The 20,591-nt window shown below is 39.6% G+C and overlaps 1 protein-coding gene across 1 annotated transcript in view; it reads right to left on the bottom strand.

Annotated features, from left to right (window-relative positions):
* Positions 1-12,604: 12,604 nt before the first annotated feature.
* Positions 12,605-20,591, bottom strand: part of bsna (bassoon presynaptic cytomatrix protein a) — a 124,743-nt gene continuing 116,756 nt past the window's right edge. Inside the window, exons 15-16 of the mRNA XM_037684981.1 lie at positions 20,277-20,368; positions 12,605-13,374 (exon numbers count right to left, since the gene is read on the bottom strand). The gene's annotated coding sequence lies outside the window, so the exon portion shown is untranslated. The remainder of the gene's footprint in view (positions 13,375-20,276; positions 20,369-20,591) is intronic.

The raw sequence follows: 20,591 nt of genomic DNA, 5'->3' as shown, positions 1-20,591 counted from the left end.
TAAGGGACAAACATGTTTGCTTTATGTTTATGTTAGGACAAATCGAATTGGCTTAAATATGTCAGCATTTCATAACCAAAAAACACTCGAGTCACATAGAAAACAAATCAACAAGGAGTTTGTCTTAGCAGTAGAGCAGAATGTAACGCATTTAAATGTTTACTCTGAAGCTCTGTCAGTAAGACAAAAAAAACCCATTCATTTTACTAACGTATGATGGCTTATTAACAACATGCTTCTAATATGACTTTTCTGCAGGTTTATAACTAAACCGTTGGTTCTGACTCAGTTTGCAGACGGTGAACTTCTGATTTCAAAACAGATCTCTTGAAAATGAGTCCTTGTGACTCGATGAGACTGCCTGTATAAATAAAGGTTAAATAAAATTAAAAGAAGACATCACAGCATTTTTTTAAATATATTTAGACTTGCTTCTCCTTAGATCACTTGGAGGTAAATACAGTACTCACAAAAAGTAAGGAATATTTGGCTTATGGGTGAAATTTATGTAAAAAGTTCATACTACAGTACAGTATATCATGAATGTAGGACATTTAAATGGAAGCATGCGGTGGTGATTTCCTCATCAAACAATTTATCGAAAGAAAAGCAAACAACGGGTGGGTATACTCCAACAAACATGTCAATAACTTGTGCCCTTGAGCATCAACTACAGGTTGACGACGTCTCATACTGTTCACATGTCGACTTATTGTCTGCTGAGGCATGGCATCCCGCTCTGCATGAAGGGTGACCCTCAGGTCTTTGAGGATCTGGACTACAGGGTTACAAGCCTCTGTATCGGGACTCAGCTGATCTCATAGGTTTTCTATGGGATTCATGTCTGGAGAAAGGGCAGGCCACTCCATTTGAGGTGCCCCAGTCTCCAGCAGCTGTTCCCTAATGATATGATCTGATGCGCTGGAGTATTGTTGTCCATGAAGATGAAATCTGCTGTTCATGCAGAGGCAGTTACTGGATTAATAATGTTATTCAGGTACAGTAGTATGGGCTTGTCATACTATTGTCAAAGGGTAGCACAGTTCTATATCGAATATGGACACCTGCCTACATTGTAACACCACCACCACCACCAAAGGCTTGTCTGGTGACAGCAGTGGCTGATGCATAGCGCTGTCCTTGACGTTGCCAGTATTGATGGCGGCCATCATTTCTATTCAGTGTGAATCGACTTTCTTCACAGAACAGTACTGAGGCCCACTGGTCCCTCATCTAGTGTACAGTAAATGCTCCCTAGACCATGCAAGATGACGACGCCTGTGCCTGGTGGTATGGTTAGGTACCCTTGCAGGTCATCTAGCATGCAAACAACGTTGAGGTAAACAATTTCAAATGGTCTGACGTAACACTTTGGTGCCTCTCTCCTCCCTGAAATGCCTGTGGAGTTGAGTGGCAGTTATCATTTGGTTCTGCGGGGAACTGTTCACAATGAAGCAGTCATCTGTGTGGCATGTGGCCAAAAGATGTCCACTTCTACGCCTTTCCATAACTATTGCAACCTGTCGATGACACTGTGACTCCATCTGAGAACATCCTGTTAGAAGCCTCTCAATGGCGAGATACTGTTGATCAATTGCTAGGTGTTATTTTGGTCTCATGATCAAATTTCCCCCTGACATTAATAAAGTATCTTATTGGATGTCAAAATATGAACAGCATGAAAGGAGGACTGTTTAAATACCAATTGTAATTGAACCGGGAAATTATTGGTTGATTCCTGGATCAAACACCTGTTGTGAATTTTGCTGTTAAGCTCCATGTTAGAACTGCAAGTTGTTCAGAAAGTACTGAAACACTGAACAGTTGGACATGTGCATTCAAAAGTTTAGAGAAGGTCACATTAAGTTCACCTCTAAAGGTTGTATGGCATTTTATATTCTTTATGAAATTTCACCCGAAAGCCAAACATCCCTTATTTTTTATGAGCGGAGTATATTTGGTTGTTGCCAGACTTGTTAAAAAGTTTCCAAACAAAATGTCAGTTTTACCACATGCAGGTGAGTCCTAATATCAAAAATGGTCTAAAGTCTGTTTTTAGGCCTCTTCCTGTCCACGCAGATCTGGTCCATGAAGTCAGAATTTCCTCTTGGGTTTTGCATTTCTACAGTTTAACATTTTAAGTAGATATTTTGAAATTGAAACAAACTCCGTGTGCGTTCAGCCGACCAAGAACAGGTTAAAAATGAATGCACGTTAGTCACGCATACATGTTGCACACAGATACTTAAAAGTCATAATCACAGGAGAGTGTTGGTTTGTCATGGCATAGAAGGGAAAGTACCATAAAACAATGCACTGATTAAAAAAAACAATTCAGTCTTCAGGTAATATCTAGACATCAAACGTGCAGCTGGGTGCTGCTCATGGGATGAATTCAGTGAACTTGGTCACCAAGATCAGGTCCACTGGCTGGTGTCTGGGCTTCAACTGCAAGAACGTAACAGGACCACAACATGATCACACACTAAATATTAAAAATAGACAATACATGAGATGTAAAAACAATGATTGTAGTCTTTTTTTGTATTTCTGTTTGTATCCAGCTTCTGTGTACACATTATGACTGTCTTTAGGTCAGTTGGGTCACTTACCCAATGAATGAAAACACAGATGGTTGAAAGCTCACCAGCTGATATTTTATATACCTCATCTCGGGGCGATGGGGTAGAGGTGGGGCAGCTGACCTGGGACCAGAAAGCCGCGGCTCGACTCCCATTCATTCCCACATGTGGTGGTGTCTCTGAGCAAGACACCCAATCCCTAATATTTCCCCAGGTGCTTACATAGCTGCCCACTGCTCCACCTGAGTATATCTCGGCTGTGATGGATTAAATGCAGAGAACCATTGTCATCATTGTATGTTCCCATACAATGATGACAACACATGGCAAACACTTGGGTGAACTTAAAGTTCGGTTTAATTCTGAGAGCCTTCGTCTCTGCTCAGATTTGGATTTGCACTGAGGTTGATAGAAAGTGAGTTACAAAAAAATTCCCAAACCAACATTTACTTTTTATTCCAGCTGAGCAAAAACAATTTTTTGTTCAGTTTTACAAACGAAGACCTAAACCCTGACCTGACTTGTGGATGTGTAGCAGAAACGATCCACAGGAAGGGACGGTGGGGGGAGCTGCTCTTACGTTTTAGGTTCACAGCTTCTTGATGTTGATTTGGGATGTGGGTTCATTGAAGATGATCTATAGGTTACACTAAATGTGGATTTAAACCTAAATAAAAGCATTTTAATGCCTTCCATGGCAGGAGTCATAAGTAGGCCACAACTATCGACTAGTCTTCACACAACCCTGGTTGGTAAGTGTCATATTTTGGCAGCAAATTTGTGTTAATATGAAAAGCCTTTGAATGATTAAAAAAAAAGGTTCAGATAATTTGAAGTCCAACCAATTAACAGAGACGCCCTGATTTATTTTTTGCTTCCTATATGTTATTTCTTTCATTGCGTTGTAGACTTTATGCGGTGTTTGCACAGCCATACAAACAATGTCTGATCCACTACTGTACCCATCCCCTTCACCATGACATTAACATATAAATATTCACAATTATTTCCAAATGTTGACTTTCTCATTTATCTCATTTAAATATATTTCAGTAAATGGAGACAAAGGGATAAAAACCTGCAGCACATTGAACCTCTCGGCTCATCTCATAGATACATTTTTCATTCCTGTGTTAAAACAAACACTTTGTGCCTGGATTTGTAAATTATTTTCTTTTTTAAAGTACTATTATTTATAAAGTTTGAGGTTTTTGATTTATGCTTTTCTACGTTTGTAGCTAAAATCTCTATTTTTTCCCTCAGATCTGATCCGAGCGGGATCAGAACTTAAGGGATGTTTGAACTGTTCCATTTTTTTTTTTGACCGACCACGAGTTTGATCGTTCTCTGAAGTTGCATATCGTGTTTGGACGCTCCCAGTTTACAGGTGAAACCCATAATCTGGTCAGTCTCATCCCCAGAATGTCTTTTTTTTTTTTTTTTAGTCACAGTTTTCTTCAGTGACTCCTTGCAATGCTTTTTAGAAAACACTAAAGTTTCACTGAATTAAAACATGGATCAAAAGTTTAATCAATCTCAACTGGAACACCAGAATGTGTTTTCTGTTTCTGTAAATGGGTAAAATGGATTAGTAAAATGGATTAGTTAACACGTGCTCCAGTCACAAAGCTCTACCAGTTCTGTTGTTGCTTTGTCTTCTCGTGTTTTTGTTTTTTCCGTCTGCGTTCTCGATCTTATACGTGTGTGCACGTGTTGCACAAAGTTAATCACGAGCAGAATGGCATATTGTTTTGTGCAATTGATTTATTTTTATAGTATTTAAACAGTTTTTAGTGAGAATATTGTAACAAATGTTTTATTTTGAGGTGGGGGTGGGGGAGGTCTTATCCGTACGATGGACAGCTCAGTAGGAAAATAAATGAGGAGAAAATTACTAATAAAATTCTAATTTGAGTTTTTTCACAGTGTCTCCTTCTTTTGTTAGTCCAGCTGTACACAAAGTACCATGGAGCTGTGTGAAATAATAATTACTACAACAATATTAATATTCAAAGTAACGTTTTTCACACAGGGTCTAGGAAATAAAGGCTTAGCATTTCTTCATTACTTTGACATTAGTTTCAAATTAAAATCATTGTGTGTAAAATGAGAGAATTGTAAAAGTTTTGGTCAAACCTTGAAAATAACAAGCAGAATATCACATGACATGTCACACCTGGTGATGGGAATCACTCTCAGATCCTACCACATCAAATTTTAGCTCGCTATGCACAAAAATGGCTGAGCTGAAGACATTTTTGTGTTGGGTTAGATTGGTTAGCTGTGGCAGCCATCTTGACTCAGAAGGTAGTCCGGTGTATTCAATTAAATTCATAAATACTTTATTAATCCCAGAGGGAAATTAAGTGTTGTCGTAGCTCATCATCCTGGTTTTATTTGAGTTGTTAGATGCTGATTGCTGTGGGAAGGATCTCCTGCAGCAAATATGAAGAATCTGGCCACAGATACCGGTCTGTCCACCCAGATCCAGCTTGCTGTCAGATCCGGCTGGCCTCTCGGTCCTCCTGGGCAGCAGGGCCGAATACCCGCCAGAACTCCTCCCAGAGCGATGGCCACTCCTCCCAGCAGTCTGCCGAGCTCCTCCTCACTGCAGACAGCCAACTGTAGGTGCTGAGGGACGATCCTGTCCTTCCGCTGTCATGAGCCATGTTTCCTGCTAGTTCCAGGATGTCAGTGGTCAGGCTCTCGAGCGCAGCTGGCAGGTAGATGAGAATGCGTCCACAGAACATCCTTTTCAACTCATTTGAGATTTGGGGCTGTAATTGAGATATTATTTGAGCTTTTGAGATGTTATTCAGCTGCTGTTGGTTGTAGAAAACTGCCTTGTTGCCATGGTTACGTATCATAACAAATGTCCAAACCTAAAAAAAGTTTCAGTAAAAATCCTTCCAGCTGCACAGCATCTGATATCAGAGGAAACGATCATCCAAAACATGTGATTTACATCCAGAAAAAGAGGAATTACAGTTTCCAAAAGCAAAGTCTCAGAATGAAAGTAACAGAGCTGCTCCAACATGCAGCCACCTTGAGCAGCGCAATTCTAGAACTCATATTCAGTGATTGCTTTCTGAGAGCTTTAATTAAAATCCATCCAGTGGTTCAAGAGAGCTTTTGCTAACAGACATGACATCAAGTAGTTTTTGACAAATTTTAAAAGTAAATATCTTGTGCAATTTGCTAGGGTGGGCAGCACGGTGGTGTGAGCAGGTTGCTGGTTAAAATCCCGGCCGGGGGGCCTTTCTGGGTGGAGTTTACATGTTCTCTCCGTGCGTGCATGGGTTTTCTCTGGGTACTCCAGTTTCCTTCCACAGACCAAAAACATGCATGTTAGACTGATTGGTAACTCTAAATTGTCCCTAGGTGTGAGAGAGAATGAATGGTTGTTTGTCTTGTTTGTCTCTATGTGTCCCTGTGATGGACTGGAGACCTGTCCAGGTGTCCCCCTCCTCTCGTACAGTGATTGCTGGACATGGGCACCAGTAACCCCCGCGACCCAAAAAGGAAGTAGTGGGTAAAAGATGATGGATGAATGAAATTTGCTAAGGTTTAAAATCTGTGGTGTGTCTCAGCTACTATCACACCAAATTTAACATAAATTTGACTGAACTGCAACCATCTTTGTGTGTGTGTGTTTTTTTTTTAGGGTATTTGGCTGTGGCACACTTTTTGAATTGGATTCACCCCAAAAGTTTAACCAGTTGTAGACTGAGTCCAATGATTACATAAAAAGTCGATTTCTGCCTTCACCTTTCCAGTAACGATTGTCCAAGGTCACAGTTGTATTCATTAAAACCAATCTTTCATTGAGCTGTCTCTAACAATCTTTTTTTTTTTACCTGTCTCTAAGTGTGAAGCATCAGATTTGAGGTATATATTTAAAAAAAATCATAATTGTACATCCAGTTTGGAGCAGAAGTACGACCACTGCCCATAGAAGTAATTATTGGTCGTACAGCTACAGCTCATTTTAGAGTCAGTCTTACTTAGCTAACACAAAAATTTGTTTATAAATTGGTCAGTTATTCAAAAACGAAGCTAAAATTTTACGTGGTAGTAGCTGAGAGTGCTCCCAACACATACTCTGAGCATGGCATCTTGTGATATTGCATAAAGTTCATTTAAAGGCGTGACTTAAACAGCTACAACTCCATCATTTGTCAACATAAGACGATCGCAGTATAAAACTAGCATGAAAGGCGGCGGGCGATATGCATCTCTTCAAAGAATAGACTTTCTTTAAAACATTTAAAGTTAAGTTAAAAAAAACTGCACAAAGTCATTTTGTTTTTACGTATTTGTCTTTTATTTGTTTTCCTGATTGAAATGTAAGGTCATAATTTGTCATTCATCACATTACATGGCATGATGCACCAGGTCTACTACACCCATTTACAGGAGGGGTACACGGAAACATACACAAGGTTTCACAACAGGGAAACAGGAAGTTTAGGTCATTGCACTTACAACAGTGTATGGAACACTTTAGTTGCCATTTTTAGGCTCGCACCCTTGTTCCGCGTTCTATTTTCCACCTGTTTCTTCAGTCAGTTTGGGGTTATTATATTTTATTTTATTGTCTTATTCACTTTCTCCCTATAGCTCCATAAAACAACGATCCACCCTGGAAATTATTTGGAAGCCAGAATTCTGTTTTCTTGTAAATCTTTTTAGTTTTTAATGTAGTCTTTAAACAACACAACATGTATAGAAAGTCTACACAGACCAATATTTTTTTCCCATATCCAAATACAGTGTATTTTTTTTAAACGTTTTTTTTTTATTTTTTTATTAATTATCCGTACAAGCCAGCCACATACGTACACAATGCATCTTGATTATTACTGTTCTGGTTTGTCGTCAGTTTTTGTTCTTTTCTTACATGAAAAGCACAAGTTTTGGCCGGGAGTTTGTCGAGCCCGTGCACGTCGTGTGAAGGCCTCTCTCGTGCCTCTTGTGCCTGTGTGTGTGTGTGTGTGTAACTGTGTGTGTGTGTGTGTTTGAGATTTACATGTGTTACCATGTCCTTTTACATTTTGTCTGGTTGAAGCGGATCGATTCGACTGATATTTACAGTGGAATAAAGATGGGAGCTGGGAGGTCAAAGGTCAAAGAGGGTTAGAAGCAGGGCAGGTTCTGTGGCGGTCAGGGGGTGGGGGTGTTCAGGTCATGCACTTGTTTGTCATTTTCTGTCAATGATTCATTACAGGTGAAAGACAAAGAAGATGCTCACTGATGGTGAAAGATCTCATGGCTGTTTGTTTCAGCATTCTTCACACACAACCTCTCACCCAGGCAACATTTAGATTATTTATATTTTATCGACATTTCTTTAGCTCTAAAATCCTTCACTGGCTGCCTTTAAGACCTACAGCCAGCACAGAGGCGACCGCACTTTGCTCCGACCAGCGCTCAACCACATCCAGCCTGAATTTCCCAAAAGCATTTGGAGCAGCTGTTCGTGTCGAACTCATCTCTCAACTTGTCAAGAAATCTGTTTGTGTTTATCTGCAAGCTAATAAAAACACGTTTGGTTCCATTTTAAATGAAAGTTTTAAGCGCTTTTCATTGAGAAAAAGTGTTGGTAACACTTTACAATAAGGTACACAAAATTTGATGAACTACTAGGGAACGCATCAGGAGCTAATGAGTAGTTAACCAGTACTTACTGGGGACTGGGGCCTTATTAGGGGACTACTGGTCAGTTACCTTTGAAATGAAGAGGAACTAATCAGAACTAATGGGTAGTTACCAAAGAAACGAGGAACGGATCAGGAGCTAATGGGTAGTTAACCTGTACTTGCTAAGGAACACAGCCAAGCCTTATTAGGGGACTACTGGTTTGTTACCACAGAAAGTTGAACAATTGTGATGTGATAGCCAGAGAGTAAGTCAGACATAGTTATGATAACAGCAGTACAAGATTATGAAATTACTAATCAGTGGTAAAATGCAATAAATTCAGTAATCACTAGGAAACAGGTTTTTGATCATTACAAGCTGTGACCTTACTGGTGCAGAGTTTATTCAGAACCCAAATGGAGAATTTCTCCTCTTTTTCTGTGGTAACAAACCAGTAGTTTCCTAATAAGGCTTGGCTGTGCGTTCCCCAGTAAGTACTGGTTAATTACCCATTAGCTCCAGATTCGTTCTTCTTTGATTTACTTGGTAACTACCCATTAGTTCTTGATTAGTTCCTCTTTATTTATAAGGTAACTAACCATCCATCCATTATCTTTTACCCGCTTCTTCCATTTTGGGTCACGGGGGTCGCCGGTGCCCATGTCCAGCAATCACTGTACGAGGGGTGGGGTACACCCTGGACGGGTCGCAAGTCCATCACAGGGCGGTAACTAACCAGTAGTCCCCTAATAAGTCTTGGCTGTGTGTTCCCCAGTAAGTACTGGCTAACTACCCCTTAGCTCCTGATTTGTTCCTGATTCACTCTTTAGGTGTTCCGTAGTAGTTAAGTAAATGTTGTGTACCTTATTGTAAAGTGTTACCAAAGTGTATTATCTTGTTTTAATCCTCTTTCCATGAAGTTTTTGGAACATTTGAGCCATGAATGTTTTTGAAAACCCAGTCTGTGGCTTCCCAGAGGCGATGGCTGTGGTCTGAGCAGGTCTGATGCAGAAAGACACCATGCAGTGGACAGACAGAGATAAGGACTGGCTAGAGGGCAGTAACTGGATGGCTTTCTTCGGTGACCACTATTGGAGTATAAAAGCCCTTACTGCAATGCATATTTACGTCACCTCCTGTGGCTGTATTCATGCAGGAGCAAACCAAGAAAGAAAAGTGACGTCGTTATTCCACCACACTTCTTGTTAATCGTTCGCGTGTGGCTGTCATTCCCTTTGCTGAACAGAGGTTAACATCTGGGCAGCAAAGCGATGAAAGTCGGATTTCCTGCACCTGCATGAACACTCGTCGCCTTCTATTGTCTCTTGTTGCATTTAGTGTGTGCTTTCCTGAGGCAGAAGTGATTGTGGATCATTTTATTGAAGGTTGGTAAACTTCCAAAAACTTACAACACATGGTGGAGGAAGTTGGTATTAAACTCTCTTACATATTATTTGTTCTACTTTGACTTTTGTTTTTTCTTGGGAGTTTAATCTAGTGGCAGTGGATCTGTGAGTTAAAAATTACCAGGCTGATGTGCAACTTAACAGCTCCAGACAGAACCAGAATAAATCAGATTACTCATTTCCAGGTTGAATTGAACTCATTATGAGTAAAAGAGAAAAATCCAAGAATGACCTTTGAGGAATAAAATAAAATTTCTGTGACACTCAAAGTTATTTTTTTTAACGATCTTATTATTTCAGTTGTGCAATAAATTTTGCAACGTTTTTATACATATATTTTCTTTTCATATATTATCTATCTATAGATTTTAAGCCTAAATCATTTCCCTTTTTTCATCCTTAACACCGTTTACGTTTCCCTCCTCTCTCATTATGATAAAATAAACATTTATATAGATGAATTATTTAATAAACGCTTCTAAAAAATAGAAATCTATACGTTTTAAACAGCTACGTGACTTGTGAAGCTTAAATTTGATTTAAGGTATATTTCCATAGTCCTTTAAATCTGAATTTACATGTAGAGCTTATTTTATTTGTTGACATTAAACTGCAAACTCAGAGATGTTAAACTGGAAGATTCATTTTTGTATTCCAAGTTCACAAATGAGATATTTTTGTGTATACAGCTTTTATATTTGATAATGAAAAAAAACATATACGCTGAAAACTCCTGATTGCACGTATTAATTCACTTCAGGAACGCTTTGCATGCTGCTTCAGTAGCTTACAGCCTTTTTCATGATCAAATATGTTTTATAGATCTAAAATATTCATTTCTAACATTTTTATAACATCTGAATTAGCTTTTTCCTTTCATGTCAGCATTCCTGCACAAACATTTTCTACACAATAAGATAGCTAATTCTTCTATTAGATTTATTATAGATTTAGTTTGTGGTCATTAATGCGACCCCTGAGCTACCACTGATTATAGCAGTTATTCTTGGGGGGGCGGGGCTAAAATTTGGACACCCTTGTGCACCCAGTTCAGTCCTGCTAAACTAATCAAGGTGACCAGTTCCTGCAAAGACGTGTTCATGACAACTTTTTCTGCTTCTGCTGTTAATTGAACATTTTGTTCTGCAGCAATTATACTTTTGTTACTGCTTAAAATATTAAAAGATATATTTCTCTTTATTAACTATTAACTATATTCTATTTTTTTTTTTTAAATAAGTCATTTACTTCCATCCAAAGCAACTGTCATGAACAGATCTTTGATTCCTCACATCGGAGGAGAAATTGCCCCGAAAAGGACACATTTTACTCGTAATTCCAGAAAAAACGCAAAACAAAGCAGACATGAAGTCGTAACTGAGGAGGGACACGCAATGACCATGACTTTCACCATCTTTGTTCAACTTGCAGTTTCCTCCTCACATTTCTGTTTTGTTCCCCCTAAATATGATTCATTGCATAGAAGGACTGGAGATGAGAGGCTGCCTCCTCTGCCTGCAGGTATCGGTTCAGTTTGTTTTCTGGTCTTTTCCACGTGGGACGATGATTGTTAAATACACGCATACACGACCCCAACACACAAACGTACAAACAGTAGGAACGGAACAATATAGAGGTGACTTTTTGAGTTTTTTCTTCTTTTTTGTTCTGCGCCGGGCAGCATGCGAAGGTTCCCAGCGAGCGTTCACAAAGACGATATACAGTAGAAGTTCGTGTCGCTCGAGGCCTTCCAACGTCCGGCCTCATGGAGTACGTCACTGTACCAAACCACAGATTCCCACAATGCACTGCAGAAGCAACAGCAGGGCAAATATTAACTGACCTGAGAAAATTCCATGACTGTGAAAAGATTTTTGAGAAAATAAAAAGCGGTCTAGGTGTCGAACGCCATCAGGATAGAAAATAGAAAACAGAAAAGCCGCGTGATGTTTCTTTTTGGTTCAAAGGTCAAATGAAAGCAGAGTCTTCTTCCATTTTTAGACACTGTTTCAAGTGTGCCTTCAGGTTGTTTCCATGTGATGGAGGGAGGAGACATGCGACACCTTGGAGGACCCCCAAAGCCCTGTCCACCCCCGCATTAGAAGAAGACAAGTCCAGTTCTGCTGCTGTGGTCTCAGTGCCTCCCTGCTGCCCTGCAGTGCTGTCAGATCAGAGTAGAGCTAGTGAAAGTTGTTAGTCCGATCCGGTCCGATCGTTGGAGGAACAGATCTGGGTGGTACCGACCCTCCTGGTTAACAGGTGCTGCAATTCAACAGCAGCTCAGCAACACCGCCACTCACCGCGTGGTGAGTTTGAGCACAACATCGATGGCAAATCAGACACATGAAGGCAACACATTTCTATTCATCCAGCTTTTACAACGACACCCGATTGTGCTATTTCTTACCTCTTACTCTATTGCTTTTATGCTTATTGATAATAAAGAAAAGTCAGAAAAACTGACAGAAGGGGGTAGATAAGTAAAAAAAAAAAGTTACAAAATGGACAAAATATAAATAATGTCACAAACAATTATCAAAAACAATGTAAATTTAAAAAAATATAAAGGAATCTTTCTGGGATCGGTGTTCCAGCTGATTTTTAAACATAAAAAAAAAGGTTGCGTCAGAAATTATGTTAAAATGTGCCACTATTACAGATACTTAAGGCGATATTGTTAATCTGCAACATAAAGTCAAGGCAATATTAAAGATAAAAAAAATAAATAGAGAACACACACAAAAAAAATATGAGTGCCAGGTTTGTGTGGAGCATTTAGAGACCAACATTTGCCACTTTCTACAGGTAAATATTGTCTTCATGGCTTTGCAGTGGCTGAAAACCAACCCTTTGACATTTTCACTTTGAATACCAGTCATATTATTTCTTAAAGAAAAACACACACACACATAAGTAAACAAAATACTCCTCTTTTTCCCAAGGCCAGATCCTTGCGTGTTGCTCAAGTAATTTCTCTTCTTTCCTATTATCTATCTAGCTAAAATGTGTTTCTCGACGTCTTTATGGCCTCTGTTCTGATGAAACAGTGTAAGGTCTTAGATAGAAAGTTCCATGCATTCCAAATTATTATTATTATTATTTTTAAATCCACTTTCATTTTTTTTCTTTAAAGAAATGGCAAGTTGTGGATTGCTGGAGGAGATTTGGGGGGGTGGGGTGGAGAAAGAATTAGCATCCAGGAAACGCAGAGAGGTGAGGAAGAAGGGCACAGTTCAGATCTGGAATGTAGACAGAAAAAGAGAAAACCGTGCATGCCAACGCGCTCGCTTCAGTGTCGGCTGCGTCCTCGTCGCCGTCGTCTGTTTTCATTCGCTGTGAGGTTGGGATCTGCTCAGGTTCCCTTCGTCGTGTTCGGTCTGCAGTACGAGAAAAACCTGCGGTGAGTTTTCACATTTTCCCTGCGCCTTTACTTTGAAAAGAGAGAGAAGAGGAGCGAGGTGATGCAGCTGCAAGACCGAGCACAGGACTGTGAGGCCGATGACGTCTGCACGCCACAGCAGCCTCACCGTCTGAGGTGAGACGCGACCTCCTTGGAGATGTTTTCCGCACGCCTCTGTCATATTTAGCCTCCAGCTGCTCTTTCGTAGGGAAGAGACGCAGATGTTCGAAGCTGCTGCAGGTTTATCTGAGAGCCTGAACAATACTTTGGGCTCACTGGCCGGGGCTTGTTGAATGAAAATGAAAAGTTCCTCTGGACATGGATGCTGGCTTGGACTCAGAAGGATCTAAAAAAGTAAAAACGATAAAAAGGATTAGTATAGCAAGTACACATTTTACTGTGTAAAAAAAAAAGTAAATGTTAGTTTCACTGAAACCTGTTCCCTTGTTTATGAGATATTTTTCTAACAGACAAATGGTTACCTCCAACAGTTAATGCCAAGGTTTTAAGTAAGGTTGAGCAAAGTGTTGCACTCAAAGTATTGAGGACTATACTCAGCTACCGCCAGTGGTGTTGTCTATGTGATACTCGAGCATATGGAGTATACCCACTAGAAAGAATTTCAGTATACCCACTAAAAAGTGCCCAGTGATTGATGACATATCATTAGACACGTGTCATTAATACAAAGTTTGTTGTTCATTTATTCAAATATAAGCATCAGAGAAATTTGAAAATGTTCAATATACTTAAAAATCAAAATAAATTGAAAATTACATTGTACTAACCAGTGTACTTTGGTTTCTAAGCACAGTATACCCACTACAAAAATGTAGACTACACTACTGGTTACCACCGTGCTAACATTTAGCTCAGCATCTGTAAATTTCCCTTAGCAAAATGTAGTTTATTTAAGTGTATTACAAGTATAATTATTTTACACTAAAAATGAGGACGTGTACTTGAAGTTTACTTGTTGTAAACTTTATTTGATATACTTAAAAATAGTATAAAAATGTCCCATTTTAGTCCAAACAAGTATTAAATCAGTATACTTTCTAGTACGCTACAAGTATGGTGTGTAGTATCCTTGATATACTTATACTCAACTTAAAGTACTTGCAAAAATGAACTTCAAACGTACTACTTTTTGTTAAGGGTTGGCTGTTGTAACTATTTTAGTATTTTGTAAAGTTGGTTGGCTGTAGCAGCCATCTTGAATTCGTTTAAGCCTAAAGTTAATGAGTTGTGGATGCACACACTATGATCACTTCCTGAAAGTTTGAATAAAAATTCTTCTTGAGATATTTTGCTAACAAACAGTCAGAGTCAATGGTAAAGCTTTAAACACAGATCTTGCTCGCACAGTTAGGAATCAGAGCACAAGTTGGGGATCATCATCAGCTACTACCACACCAAATACTAGCTCAAAATCTGTAAAAGTGGCTGAGGTATAACCATAACATTGCTTTGCTGTGGCGGCCATCTTGAATCCAATTGACTCCATAATCAGCTGTACTTATCATGCCAATAATTACTATCTGAGAGTCACATTAAAATGTGTTCAGTCATTCATGAGACTGATAAGATTTAGATTGATTTAATAAATGGGAGTTCAGTTTTTATTTTATTTATTTTGAAGCCCTACATGGAGGCAGGTGGCCATTACCATTGTGTAATGATCAAAGCTGGCCACTAGATGGCAAACATGCTTAAAACTTTAACAAAATCAGCCATTCAGCTGTAAAAGCTCTTAGTAGAGTGAAAACATGGATTTCCATTTTGTAATCAAAGCACATTGTGCACTAATAATGCATATGATTCTTCACATGAGCAGAATCCATTTTAAGCTATTTAGTTTGTGCAACATGCTGGTTCTTTGGGCAAAACCAATCATTTAGATCAAATACTAAGCCCTGATCAAAAATGTTTTCTGTTTGATCAAATCATCCCCATCACAACTCTTACTAGTTCATATTTAAAGAGTTCAAAGCAAAGCTTGTCTCATCAGTGGATTTCATCTTTAGACTGGAAGAACTGTCCTCCCTCAGATCTCCCTGATGGATGTTTGACACAAAATGCAACACTGAAAGAAAATACTGTGGCAGCAAATCATTAACTAGATTCAGAAATGAACGTTTCTTTAAGAAAAAAAAAAGCTCCCGTGTTCATCGTTGCATCGAGCAGCTGCACGAGGCAACAGAACGAAGCCAGAGAAGTTCCTAACTCAGGCTGTCAGCCGGAGCTGACGCAGCACCTGCAGGGACATCACGAGAAGGACGCCTGCTCTGCTGTCGCTTAAAAAGAACGCACGGAGACGTCACGTGCACACTTTGGCACTACAGATTTACCTCGCAGTCTTTATTAATCATTTCGTTGAGTGATGAAAACTCAACGAAATGATTATTGAACATGAACGTTGATGTCTTGAACCACTTTGGCTGTGGTTGCCTGGGAGGAGTCGATGGGGGAGAGGACGGCCTCCAGAAACCATCTTATCACCAGCAAACTGGTTGGTCCACTGTAGGAGTGTACTGCTTGGTGGGGAAAACAGTTTGTGTGTGACTTCTCAGACTGATGAAGCCCTTCAGATGGAGGGTGAAACGTCTCTCAACTAAAAAAGGAACTGTCCAGATGACCTGACTGAACATTGTTGGATGTCTTTATCTGGATTAATGAGCATGAACTTTGATAACGCGTGGTGATATTACTCAAAGTACAAATTGCTCTTAGACAACATGGGTTTTCTATGGTCACATTTTAATAATGTTTTTCTTCAATCGGCTGCTCCCTTCTTCACAGGTCGTCACAACGATTTAAGTCGCGTGAAAACTTGTCAATTGTTTTAACGCCAGATGCCCTTCCTGACACAACCACAGACCACCGAGCTACCACAGTCCTCTGTGTGGAGCAGGGAGCTGCCATCTAGCGTGCCCAGGGGAGCAGATGGTGGGGGCCCAGAGTGGAGCAAATGAGGGTGGAGGCAGGTGTGGGTGCTTTACATTTCACCTCCTCATTTTGATGTTGTCGCTTCGGGGAGTTGAATCGGTGACCTTCCGATCACAGGCCCACCTTCTCTAGCCTCTGCGCCGGTCACATTTTGATGAGCCTAAACCAAATTCTACACATATCACAAGGTTTGGCTCCATAAAAAAAGATGCCTGGTTCTGAACCACCTTTCTGCAGATGAACCTCAGATTTTTTAGATTGATAGTATTTGTCATCATTAGCTGTCGGAGTCAGAGTCAACCAGCCCTGGATCTGGACTGGGACCAGTAAACATTACAACAATTGAGCAGCTTCATTTCTCTCATAAACAAAAAAAGAGAAAAAAGTTTTGGTCTCAAAACACTCTAAAATAAACCACAACCATCACTGCCTGATAAGAAAATCATGGATACAAGTCATCGCCACAGATTACTTCAATATTTGCTTTCAAGTTTGGCTCTACAACAGAACCCACAAAGCAACACAGAGACGGAATCTGTCATCAAGAGTTTAATGAAGAATTTATTGTTTTTTAACTAACATTTAGCATTTCATTTAAAAAATTGTTTTTCATACTTTTGAGATTCAAGAAGTCAGTTATCACACTGACGGGCCTCTTTGCGTCTTCATGAACTCCTGTCTCCTGGTAGGACCAGCACCAAACTTACATCTGAAAATAGATTATTGTTTCTATTTATAATCAGTGTCTTGCACTTTTCTTTCCCACTGTGCCTGACCCAGATTAACAGCTCCAAACAAACTGCATACATTCAAATTTAATCTGTTCCAGTGAACACAAGGCCCTGAAGGGCTGGTACACAAACACATATAAACATAGACAATGATACACACACACACCCACACACACACACACACACACACACACACACACACTGGACAGAGAGAGGACAGAGTTGGAGCTGTACCATCATACATTGGTGTTTGTGATGTAGTTGAATTTTCATGATTTAGAAACACTCTCCACTGTTCCAGTTGAGAAAAACATTATAGATACATTAGTTATAAATAGTTATTTGTTCTATTAAATTGTTCTATTTTTATTGTTATTTTAAAAATGCCTACAAGGTACCAGATACAGTAATTGACAAGTATGTACCGGGTACATAATTACATAATAACTATCATTGTAGGTAGAGTTTGCACATTAGTACAGTTTACCTCAAAGTGTGGATGATAACTGCAGTAACTACAAATGAGTGAAAAAAGCGAGAACAAATACAAGTTGAATGGATGGAGGCAAATAGAAAAGAAAAAGAGACATTCTTTCAGTGCTTACAGGGACAAGAAACAAAATAAAACAAACAAAACTGTGTAGCTCTTCTTTTACTTTAAATAGTAATATCCATCCATCCATCCATCCATCCATCATCTTTACCCGCTTCTTCCTTTTCAGGTTGCGGGGTCTCTGGTGCCTATATCCAGCTGTCTGCAACCTGTGGCTCTGGGGCCACATGTGACTCTTTGATACCTCTGCAGCAGCTCGTTCAGGCTTTGACCAAAACTAAAATAAAATTGAATTTTATTTAAAGTATTGCCAACAGTGAAAATTGCTAGTTTTAGCAGATTTAATGCAATGTTCAAATATATGAAAAATGGTACAAATATCCTGATGCATGCTCAATAATCCAGGTAGAAAAATCTAAAAAAGTTAAATCTGGTCCTCTGGACATTCAAAAAAATGGTACAAATAAAGCGCAATGTAGGGTTTGTGTTTCCTTGGTCTGGCTCCACCTTGTGTCGCGTTCACGTCTTTTACCTGCCTGTCACCCCCCCCATCCCCCCACCCCCCAGTCTGAGTCCTGCTCCCTTCTGTCTGATTACTCTATTTCCCACACCTGTGAAGCTCACGTGCTATTCAAAAAGCGTTCAATACAAAAAACCAACTGGACTTTATTTGTAACAGAAGACATTTTGCTCCTCATCCGAAGAGCTTTCTCAATTCAAAGAGCAGTGAGTGAGAGATTCAGGTTATAAGGCATGTGTTATGTGTTAGTCCTTCCCAGTATTTGTATTTAAGCCTGTGTGTTTGTCTTATCCCTCGTCCTGGCATTGTCTTCTGTCCACTGGTGATGACCTGTCTGTTCTGTGAGTACCTTTGTTTTGCTGTCCTGTCAGCTCTTTTGTTTGTTCATAATTTTTTTATTTTGTATTTATCCTGAATCCTTGCCTCTTGCCTGCACCACTGGGTTCACCAGCACCAGCCCGTTGTGCCACATAAAACATGTGGACTACATCATGCTAGTAGTTTGTTAGCCACTTTAAGTCAACTTCCAGTCAACAGGATCTTTCTTTCAAAACCAGCAGAATGTTTTAGAATATCTTTAAGAGAAGCTGCTGAGAAAGAATATGGTGAGTAACTCTGTTAACACTAAGAATAAAACACAAAGTCAAAGTAAATGAAAATATTATTTTTTCTTTAAATATCAATCAATCAACCTTTATTTAGACAGATAAATCCCATTGAGCCTCGATGACTCATTTACAAGAGAGACCTGAGTAATTGGATATTCAACAAACCGGCCTGATTTTATACTGTAAACTGTCGACTTTTATGCTTTAAATAGGATACTTAATTCTTCAACAAGAGAACTCACATCGGCCTGCAGAGTTCAGTGTTTTAATTTTCATTAAATTGTCAAAAATTTCATGAAAAAAAAATCACATGAATCTTCTCTTTTCTTTTGTATTAAAATGTAAAAATATCAATAAATGTTAATAATAGTAAGACATTTTTCATTTTATAATATTCCCCCCCCCCCCCCCCCCCCCACACACACACACTTGCTGAAAAAGCCATCTCCAACAAACTTGAAGTGGTTCACGGGCCACCACTTGATTATACACAGTTGTGGCAGGTTTTGCAGCTCCGGACACCGTAATTAGTAAGAAAAGTGGCAAAAATGGCTCTTTTTATCACAAAGGTTGCAGACCCCTGCCCTGGACAGGTCTCCAGTCCATCACATGAACCCATAGAGGCAAACAATCATTCACTCTCTCACACCTAGGGACAATTTAGAGTTACCAATCAGTCTAGCATACATGCTTTTGGTCTGTGGGAGGAAAATGGAGTACCCAGAGAAAACCCAGGTACGCACGGAGAGAACATGCAAACTTCATCCATAAAGGCCCCCCAGCCAGGATTTGAACCATGCGACCTGCTCACTGAGAGGCAACATCTCTACCAACTGATCCAACGTGCTGCATAGTAATAAAAAAGCCCCAAAACACAAGACAGTGAAAAAAAGAAAAAGAAAAATGTTGGGTAGTCAGTGTGTAGCTGCACAGCGTGCACGCACGCACACTCACACACTCACACACTCACAAAGTTTAGACTCAGAGTGTAGCGCATACGCAACACTGAGCTCACACGCTGAAATCAACTGCTCTCCTCTGTAAACGGCTGGAACTCGGTCCATTTCACAGACATTGTGCTGAAACTGGTTGTCGTAATAACTGAGTCATCTTCAACACATAGTTTAGGGCGTTAACAAATATCTCATGAATTTGTGCATTACATCATTTTTACAAGGCTTGACTAAAATAACTGACTTCATCCCTTCTCATCATAAAACAATCTGAATTTAAACTCTGTCGTGAAAGACAGCGGGTGATGTACATTCTTTTTAGGACTGCCCAGACCTTTAATTTTACTTCAGCGTTACAGTTTTAACAATTAAAGACAAACAGATAATTTTTTAAGCTTTATTTGCTTCGTATGCTCATGCAGATAAAAAAAAAGCATAAAGCGTCTCTCTGCTCACGTCCATACTGGATTGTAGTTCCACTGTTTTGCTTCTGGCAGAGCCGGTCAGGTTCTATTAAACTCATAAAACCCAGACGGCAGAAATTTTCAGGTGCCAGTAGCGAAACAACATCTGCAAAAATGCAGCAATAACGATTTAAGGCTGCTGGAGAAGCAGGTGATGAATGCAGCTTCTTTCTACATGACAACATCCTAAATGAACGATGTGCAAATGTCCTCGAGGCAGTAATCAGTCAACTACAGCTGGATGTTGTGTCAAGGTTTCTTTTCTGAAGGATTCATTAACGTTGCTCTAGTTGTTTCCTGAAACCCCTGGCATTCTTTCTTGTAATGTACTCAGTTTAAACAGTGTACAGTACATGAAATGTTATAACCTCTCAAAGTTAATTTGTAAGAAAAACAAAGTTTTTGAAGGAAACGTTTCCGCCTAAATAATAAGTTTGGGGATTTGTTTAGCAAAGTCGAAGGTAACTTACAGTGTGACCTGTCGGAGGGAGCGGTGTTTCCTCTGACAGTGTTGGCTCTGCGTTGACAAATGAAGCATCCAAAGGGTTTCAGTCCTCGTTGGCTGCAAAAGAAGGCAGGAAGATTTTAGACTGTCTTTTCTTCTTCCATCTCTAAACCTGATTCTAACACAAGATTGTCTCAGCGAGGAAACCTCCGGGTAATTTGAAGTATAAAATGTTTCCTGCTCTAATAAAAGCCACAGAACCACTACAACCTGTGTATTTAGCATTTTAAAAATTGGAAAACAGAAAATGAACTTGCAGCAACTAGTAATAAAGCTCATA

This window comes from Nematolebias whitei, chromosome 11 (assembly GCF_014905685.2).
Source record: "Nematolebias whitei isolate Nwh7 chromosome 11, NemWhi1, whole genome shotgun sequence".
Lineage (NCBI taxonomy): Eukaryota > Metazoa > Chordata > Actinopteri > Cyprinodontiformes > Rivulidae > Nematolebias > Nematolebias whitei.
The sequence above is the reverse complement of the archived record's forward strand: the minus strand, read 5'-3'. Positions and strand labels throughout refer to the sequence as shown.